Here is a 9,641-nt window from a genome sequence, read left to right as displayed (position 1 = left end):
GATTGTTGCACATCCTTGTGAATATGCTAAAAACAGTGCATACTTAAAAATTGTGAAATGTAGGATATGTGTGGTGGTCAACTTGACCTGTCAGCTTGAGTAGGCCATGGGATGCCCAGATTAAACATTATTTCTGGGTGTGTCTGGATGAAATGAGGATTTGAATCGGTGGACACAGTAAAGTAGATTGATCCCTCCACCCCCACCCCACCCTCCAGTGTGGATGAGCATCATGCCAACCTTGGAGGATCTGAATAGAACAGAGAGTAGAGGAAGGAACCATACATTCCTTTCCTGCCCGTCTGCCTGAGTTGGGACACCAGCCTTCTCCTGCCCTTGGACAGGGATTTATGCCATGGGCTCCACTGGAGCTTAAGCCTTTGAACTCGGACTGGAATCACACCACAGGCTTTTGTGAGTCAATGTCTAGCAGAGGACAGGTTCCCACACATAACCCCCAGAATACTTTTCAAATACAGGGTGGGGCAAAACAGGTTTACAGTTGTTCATATGGAAAATAATACGAGAATAAACTCTGTTTCACGTACTCACAACTGTAAACCTACTTTTGCCCCACCCTGTAGGTATAACCTTGCCTTTTACACGTGTGTATTTTTTTTTCAACCACAGTTTACCATCAATACCATTCTGCACCAGTTTCAGATGTACAGCAAAGTTCTCAGAAAACCATTCACTCTACAGAGTGGTCCCCCTGCTGCCCCAAGCACCCACCGGGCCCCAAGCCCCATTATCTCCACATTATTGACTATATTCTCCATGCTGCTCTGCATCTCTGTGGCTATTCTGCAACTACCAATTTGTACTACTTAATCCCTTCACCTTTTTCACCCAGCCACGCTTATTTCACTTAGCTTAATACTCTCTAGGTCCAGCCATGCTGTTTCAAAAAGTGAGATTTCCTTCTTTTTTATGGCTGAGTAGTATTCCGTTGTATAAATGTACCACAGTGTTTTCCATCAGCCTAAAAGTCTGTTAGGACTCCCTCTGACCAAATCATGACATTTAACCTGTCTGTGATTCTTGGCCTCTATCTAGCATCAGATCCTCTCTTGCTTTATAACTTGTTTTTCCTTCCCATGCAGATAAACCCCCTCTGAACAGTCTCCTCCACATCTCTCACATATAACTTGCTAAGTCTTGCTCCTGTACTTTGGCTTTTATGCATACATTTTTCTGGAATGCTCCTCTATTTCCCTTCATCAGTCATGACTCCAATTTTCTTTAAGACTGTATTCAAAGTCCACTCCTTTCAGTAAGCTTACTCCACTCTGAATAATGCCTCATCATGGCAAAAGTAATAACTACTAGTTATCTACTGCATAATCAATACTGAGCTAGGAGATTTAAACATCCAATCATTGTTTTATCCTTGCAAAGACCTAGTGAGGTAGGCAGTGTTGTTATTATTTCTAGATAAGGAAAACAACATTTAGAGAAGTCATATACACAAAGTCACACAGCAAGGAGGCACCAATGTTGAGATTTGAAATAACTGCTACTATGATCGAAATTTCATTCTTTTTCTCCCTAGAATATTAGTGCATGCACAATTTTGTTCAAGAGTTTTCTTTTTTTTAATGAGAGATTTGCAATTTTATTAAGAAAACAAAACAAAAAAAAAAACCCTATACAAAAAGGAAGTTCCATTTCTGTGGGCAGCATTCAAGGCAGGAGGGACAACCCCAAGTCTGACGTCATCCGTGTTTGTGCCTTCCCCGCCTGCTAGGCCTCCTGCTGCTGGATTAAGGGGTTGGGAATGGCCTCCATGCCATCCTGCGGGCAGATGAGCACCACTGAGGTGCCCCTGCACCCCACCAGGCCCAGCTGGCGGGTGTCCTCTGTAAGCTTGTACTGGTCATCAGGGTCTCTCATGTATTCGATGGTGCCATCAAGCACAAGGTTGAGGAGTGAGTCAAACCCTTTCAGGATTCCACTGGCTTCACGGCCTCCCTGAAACTTCACCCAGATCGTCTTGTCGATGTACTTGGACAGGTCCAAGATGCTCTCCTTCTTCTTCTCTTTGTCCGCCATCTTGCCACGCTGCGCCACTCAGGAGTTTTCTTTCAGAATATTGTTTCCTCAACCTACAGAATATTTTTCTGGGGCATAATATTATGCCTACTGGCACTAGTTAGCTTTCTTGGTTGCAAACAACCAAAACGATCTTTAGCTATAAAGGAGAAAACAAGTAACTGGGTCAATACCAGAATCATCTAGAAGGCTGTAGGACTAGGCTCAGAAAACCAGAAGACTAGAGGAAGGTTAGGCAAAGGAGAATATAGCCAAGGTACCTATTCTGAGGAATAATCTGATGATAAAGCTATTGCTAACATGACTACCTTCCCTGAGGATTTGATTGTATCATTGCTGACTAAGTGATCTCTCTCACTGTTCCTCCTTCTTGGAGCCATTCCCTCTGTATTGCCTAGTGACCAAGCCAGGGCAGGGGCCAGGGACTGGGTTGTCTTCCCTCTTTAAGCTCTTGAAGTGGGGGGTGGAGAATGCAGGGGTTGTGAAAATTTGGATTTTTGTTCCACAACATTTGCTTTTCTTTCCTTTCCATCATGGGCTTGGCCGAGCAACCTGTTCATAATGGGTTTTGCCCTCTGTGCTTCTGCCATTGTCATGAGAAGAATATGCCATGAGAAGCAGCTGCCCAATCTGCCTGGACCCCAGAATGAACATCTGTGGAGCAGAGTCACCCAAGCTGACTTGCAGTCCCATAGTCGAGACAGCTGCCCCAGCTGAACCACAGACTGATGAGAATGGTTATAAATGCATATAGCTGCATGCCACTGAGTGGTTTGATACAATGGATTTCTTCCAAGTAGAAAGAGTAATAAGATCCTATAAAATGTCAGCTGTTCATTGTGCTATGTCTCCTACTTTATTGTATTCCCTACTTCCTAAAGCCCTGCATAGAGCCAGTATAGTACTCAATCAAAATGTTTACTCAGTATATCTTTGTTAGCTATCTAATGGTAATACAGAGTTTCTGACTGCAATTTATATAGAGAAAGATAAAAATAGAAAACCAATTTTCACATTCTCTTGAGTCAACAGGACCAGAGGGCTTCCTAAGTACATGAATGGAAAGTAAAATAATTAGTAATGCTCAATAGGCAATTTACTTCTTAGAGTGGCAGGCAGAATTCCATAGAATTGGCAATGAGACCCTAACTAGAGAAGTTTGACATGGGGTATTTAATTACATGACTTTTGCTAGTGTGAATTAGAAGTTACGTGTGGTCCCACAACCAATCAGCTGCACCTGTCCACCCCAGTCAGGGTAATTGAACCCAAATGCCTCTCCATGAGACTGAAGCATGGGGCTTAAGGAAATTAAAAATTCTTTAATATTCTTTTTTAAACCTCTTTCTCTTGTTCCAGTTCTGGACAAATCAATCGATTAGTATTCATTGATCTTCATGTAGGTACCCAACATTAGGTCTGTCTCTACATCCCACAGTTGTGTTTCAAGAGTAGAAGTAGAGGTCCACATATCAGATATCTAAATATTTTAGAAGTTATAAATCAAGCTAACAAACTAAAAAATAACATTTGTGCTATTTTCCTATCTTGACAAATGCATTTTCATAAAAACATAGTATAATGGCAACAAAATGGAAATATGCATATAAATCTATAGTTTTTATATGACTGTATTTTAAGTGACAGAATTTAAATATTTGCTCATGCTTCTGTGTTGTGTTGGTGGGCTGGCATTTTCTGGTGCATAATACGATACATATAATCAAGTAAAAATAATTGCACATTTATTACATATAATTTCTTTTTTTGCCTTTTTCAGCAAAATCACTAATTATGTTGATATAATTAAGATATTCATATAACTTATAGTCTACTAACAGTAATAATCTCAAGAATTAAAAAAGAATATTAGATTCAAAGCAAACACAATTTAAATGTATTTTTACTAGAAGCAAATTAAAATAAAATTACACTTAATGCTTATATTTTCAAAATGTTATTTCCTCAAGATAATTAAAATTATCTATTAAAAATAAAGATAAGTTCAAGTTATAATTAATGAATATCAGATGTTTAAGTCAAAATTAGTTAAATAAAGCTAAATTTTCTTATTTTAAATTTTTGAAAATATAATTAAATCTTACTGACAAATTGCTCCTAGTATGTACCCAAAAGAAATGAAAACTTATGTCCACAAAGACCCCCAAAACTTGTACATGAATGTTCATACAGCATTATTCATAATAGCCAAAAAGTGGAAATAATCTAAATGCCTATCAATTGATGAATGGATTAACAAAATATGGTCTATTCATACAATGGAATATTATTAGGCAATCAAAAGGAATGAAGTACTGATGCATGCTATAACATGGATGAACCTTGAAAACATGATACTAAATGAAAGAATCCAGTCACAAAAGACCATATAATTATCATTTCATTTATATGAAATGTCAAAAATAGGCAAATCCATAGAGACAGCAAGTAGCTGTGAAGTTGCCAAGGGTTTGGGTGCAGGGATGAAGGGATCGGGGATGGCAGTTGAGGGGAGCAGGGTTTCTTTTGTGGATGATGAAAATGTTCTAAGATTGTGATGATAGATGCACAAAACCATTGAATTGTACACATTCAATGAGTGAATTGTGCAGTATCTAAATTATATCTCAAAAAGCTACTAAAACCTTATGAAATATATTTACAAGACTAAGAATATTTACAATTCTAGAATTTGGTGTCCATTGAGTTACCCAGGTAAAGATTGGTATCGTGCTTCACACATATATTTAGACTTACATGTATGTAAATAAAGAATGCAAATTGTTCAACATTGAAAACTGCTCCTCAGCTACCATATGCACTGCGGAGAGCACTGCCTTCTTTGTGAATACCTCTGAAATCACAAATTGGAACACGAGAGGAGGTTAGTGCTTGGCGCTCTTGAAGAATATTTCATTACGTAAGAATCTATTTCAATGTCATTAAGAAGAAAAATTGGACAATTTTTTTATTCTTTCCATGGTTCTAATTCTCCCCCGGTTTACAGCAAGGGCTATCTTTGCTGTCACCAGAATAACCCACAAATTTTCACAGCATTTGGATGCTGTTGCCTTTTGATTCAAGAACACCGGGCAAGATTTGGAGAAATACATATTTCTCTGGGGCCTCAGTGGCATTAATCATTAGAGCAGATGTTTAGAGTCACAGGTCACACTGGGCCAGAACTGAACACTGAATCCTGGTAACAGACAGGCAGAAAGGTCCCTGGGTTCTTTACTGCATTTATTTGGGAAAAGTAGAGTGATCCATTTTGCTGCCTGTACAGGTACAAAGAGCAATCTGTAAGCCCTAAGAAGCCAAAGCTGAAATGAATGAAAGAGAGAGATTCTACCTGCTATCCTTACTCAGCCCTGATCAGGCAAAGGCGCTGATGTGGGTGCACAAAACCCAGGTCCTTCTCTTGGGCACACAACTAAACTTCTTACCCCCGCTTCTCTTGTAATTACATGGATCCACATGCTGGCCAATGGAAACTACATGAAAATTATATATCAATATCAATTCCTTTCCACTTAACCTAAAGCCACTCATGCAAACTTCTGTACTCTGTCTCTTGTCTTGTCTGCCAGCCAGATTCACAGGGGACGATGGAGGGCTCCGAGTTCCTAGGGATGGGGGAACCCCATTATGGAAGGAGCCTAAGTCCCCCGAAGACTGTATGGAACAGAGCCCCTGCTCCAACCTGCAGTTGGCTGGGATACTAGCAGAGCAATACCTTGGTATTATGTTAATTCCCCAATGGTTGTCTGTTACAGTTGCTAGTATTACTTGCCCTGGCTAATTTATTGTCAAAAATCATTCGGTATGAAATACGAGGCTTTTGCTAATTAGACCTTTATCTACTTCCGTTTTGATATTTGGGATCTTTTTGTGTCCCCCATTCTGAAACCACTCTTAGTTATTAAAAATGATTCTAGCTTAGGGTGGGGTGGGTAGAAGGTACAGGCATCAGGGAATACATTTTATTATATATCATATACTAGAGGCCTGGTGCACAGATTCATGCACTGGTGGGTTCCCTTGGCCTGGCCTGCAAGGATCAGGCTGAAACCAGATCTCTAACATCTCTGAGGGGTCCTGGTTTGCAAGAGGGCACAGGCCAGGCCAAGGGACCCCGGGAGGGCTCCAGAGTGTGTCCGACCCGTCTCACCCAGTCCCAATCGGCTGGACCCCAGCAGCAAGCTAACTTAATGGTCAGAGCATCTGCCCCTGGTGGTCAGTGCATGTCATAGAGACTTGTTGAACGATCAAATGGTTGGACACTTAGCATAATTGGCTTTTATTATATAGGATGATAATATATATTGTGTATTTTAGTTAGCCCAATATAGCCAAAATATTATCATTTCAATATATGATCAACATAAGACTTTTAAATGAGATCTTTTATACTGTTTTATCATGCACGGGTAGGGTCACTAGGCCTGGCCGGTAATCAGGGCCGATCTGTGGGGCGACCAGTGGGGTGATCGAGGGGCCCCTGCTGGCACCCACCTTAGCTGGTCTGGGGCCTGCGGGCTGGGGGCAGCTCCTGCATTGAGCATCTGCCCCCCGGTGGTCAGTGTGCATCAGATTCATGTCATTCTGCTGGTCTTCTGCCATTCGGTCTATTTGCATATTAGGCCTTTATTATATAGGATACTGTTTTTGAAATTCAGTCTATGTTATGTGTAGAGAACGTCCCAGTTTGGACTAGCCACATCGCTAACTGTTCTGTGGCCACAGTGGCCGGTGGCTTCTGCATGCGACAGTGCAGGGCTGGGGTCTGTCCCTCGTGCTTCTTTGGGAGGGCACTAGAGCTGGGGTGCTGATGAATGTGCAGGTGTCCCCTAAGGCAATGTTTCTCAGTGTGCCCCGGGAACTGCCTGCGTGCCTCAGGGACCTTGTTAACAATACAGATTCCTGGGACCACCTGCAAGGACAGGGATCTGGAGTCTCAGAGGGTAAGGCCGAGGACTCTGCATTTTCATGGGCAGCCCCACGGGTGCCAACGCTCAGTAAAAACTGAGAAGCACTGCCTTCAAGCCATGGAAAAGACTCTCTTGTTGTTTTGTTTTTAATAATGTCTTTGTGGCCTGGATAATTTTATCAACTCAGAATAAACCAGGAGTTGATTGTTGCTATGGAATCAAACTCGCAGCTGCTGTCAGCCGGTAATTATTAAAAACTGTTCCACCTGTGCAACCTGAAGCAGATCACAGCAACGCTCCCTCCTGGCACGATTTCCTCGTTGGAAATGGCAGCCGGGGGCTCCTCTATGCCACTCCGCCCCTCGTGGGGAGAAACGCTTCACAAACGGAAGTTTTGAGCCCCTTTCTCTCTTTGATTTGTCACTGTGGTTTCTCAGCTCCAATCCCTGACCATTGTGTCACTTGGATTGAAAATGGACAGGGCTGCATTTTTGTTGTGCCTAGATGCCTGGGTGTTGTACAATGTGCCCAAAGGAATCTCAAAGACTCATGTGTGCGACAAACTGCTGAGGTCCAGTTCCCCCATTCACTCTGCCCCTAACTCCCCACTCACCTTCCTGCTGGAAGCTTAGGGCCAAATTACCCAACCTGCCCACGCGATCCTTGCTCAGAGGGAGGAAGATTCCCGACTCTCCTCTCCTGTGGCATTCCCAGGACAGTCAGCTTTCCAAACTGTGTGTGAGCTCAGGTCTTCACAGCTTTAAAGCATTACAGCATGGTGTCTTAAGCAATTTTTTGGCAATGCCTCATTTGTCCCTAGTTTTCCAGGGAGGGGTAGGGGGTGATTTTTAAAAGACTATTTTTATTGATTTCAGAGAGGAAAGGAGAGGAAGAGAGAGAGAGAAACATCAATGACAAGAGAGAATCATTGACCAGCTGCCTCCTGCACGCCCCCTACTGAAGATGGAGTCCACAACTCGGTCAGGGCACATGCATCAAACTGTGACCTCCTGGCTCATTAGGTTGATGGTCAACCACTCACCCACACTGGCTGGGCGGTGATTTTAAATATTTGACATGTGCAGGGAAAAGCAACCACTTGGGCTCTGAGCCTGGGACAGAGTGGAAGCCTCGGAGATTGAGAAGGGACCGTTTCCAGGGGCAGCCCAGGATGTTGGCCTGCTCCCTTCTACTTTCCTCCTCTTTCGCCTCCTCCTTTTCCTGTTGATACGCCTGCTTCCTGTTATTATGCATCTTCCTGTCAGTTTCCTCGGGGTTCCCCACCCACTGCCCCAGTAGGGTCACAGGAATTCTAAGCTCCTGAAAGACAATTCTGTGATACTAATTACATGTCTTGAAACTGAAGCGCTAGCCTGCAGGTGGTGCCGCTAACAGCTATCACTATTACTATTATTATTGTTATTGTTAGACTATCACTTCAGCTTTCCAGGACTGAATTCTCTTCCTTTGCTTTTGTTGCCAGGCTGGCTTTGTGTGCCTTCATTTGCTTTTTGATGAGGCCTTTTTCTTATTCCTTTATGCACATTCTTTTTTTCTTTTCCGGGAGTTAATTGTGGTAAGAGAGCATTCTTAGATATATTAAAGATAGGAAGAAAAGGAATGCTGCTTTTAATCCAAGCAGCATTGGATGGCAGAAATATTACTGAAAGGGGTGATATTTTAATAATATTCCACAAATATTTGAGGGCTTGTAATGTGTCGGGCACTGTCCCAGACTCCACACATACACCAGTGAAGAGGACTAAACTCCGTCCTTCTGGGACAAGAAGTAGACAATAAGCAAATTATCAGCAAGACAGGCATCGGGGTGGTGAATACTATGGGAAAACAAAGCAGGGAGGGACACAGGGTGGCTGCCATTGTCACTGAGGGGCGGGGAAGATCTCACTAAGAAAGTGACCTGTGAGCAAAGACCAAAGACAGAGGGCCATACAGACCACCTGGGAGGCTCTTTCTTCAGGTGAGGGTGTGGCAGGTGCAGTGGCCCTGAGGCAGGAGGGTGCCTGGGAGGCTGCCCAGGTCTTCATCTGTCGGGACTTATGGCGGCTTCTAGCAGAGGAGAGAGCTGCAGCATTAGGAGGAAAGCATCTTGTTTAATTTTGTTAGCACCTAAGTGACTCTAATTGTGCTTTGTAAAGCTTGTAATAATGATCGGAGGTGCATGGAGTCTTAATAAATTAGGACAAGGCCCCCAATGCAGGCCTTCTAGAGAAGGGAGGAGGAAGGAAGGAAACTGACAGTTGCTGGTGTTTGCTCCGCACCAGGTGTTTGAAGATTATTTGGAGCCCACAAGCCTCAGCAGCTTTGGGATGCAAGTTGGATCTCACCTCCCTGGTCCTTGCTCCCACCAGCATATGTGGGGTTCCCAGCCCATTTCCAGAGTCTCTTCCTCCTGCCAGATATTGGGGTGGGGATACCCCAGGAGGTATCATCTATGCTCTCGGGCATTAGTTCAACTACAGATCCCCTCTGCCACTTCAGACTTCCCATTGCTGCCACCTGGATGCCCACCGGCCTCTGCTTTCTCATGCGCCCTAGATGGCTAAACATCATCACCACTGTCCCACCGCTGCTTCCTCCCACTGGCCACCAGGGATGGACAGTGGCAGAAGCAGCACCGCTCTGTCCTCAGGAGCC

At 43.3% G+C, this 9,641-nt stretch overlaps 1 pseudogene; it reads right to left on the bottom strand.

Moving 5' to 3' along the window:
• Positions 1 to 1,743: 1,743 nt before the first annotated feature.
• On the bottom strand, positions 1,744 to 2,052 carry LOC139015518 (U6 snRNA-associated Sm-like protein LSm7 pseudogene; annotated as a pseudogene).
• Between the last annotated feature and the right edge of the window lie 7,589 nt (positions 2,053 to 9,641).

This window comes from Myotis yumanensis, unplaced genomic scaffold (assembly GCF_028538775.1).
Source record: "Myotis yumanensis isolate MYYU_CA2020_CCGP unplaced genomic scaffold, mMyoYum1.0.hap1 SCAF_8, whole genome shotgun sequence".
NCBI classification, from domain to species: domain Eukaryota; kingdom Metazoa; phylum Chordata; class Mammalia; order Chiroptera; family Vespertilionidae; genus Myotis; species Myotis yumanensis.
This window is presented reverse-complemented; position numbering and strand designations above follow the sequence as displayed.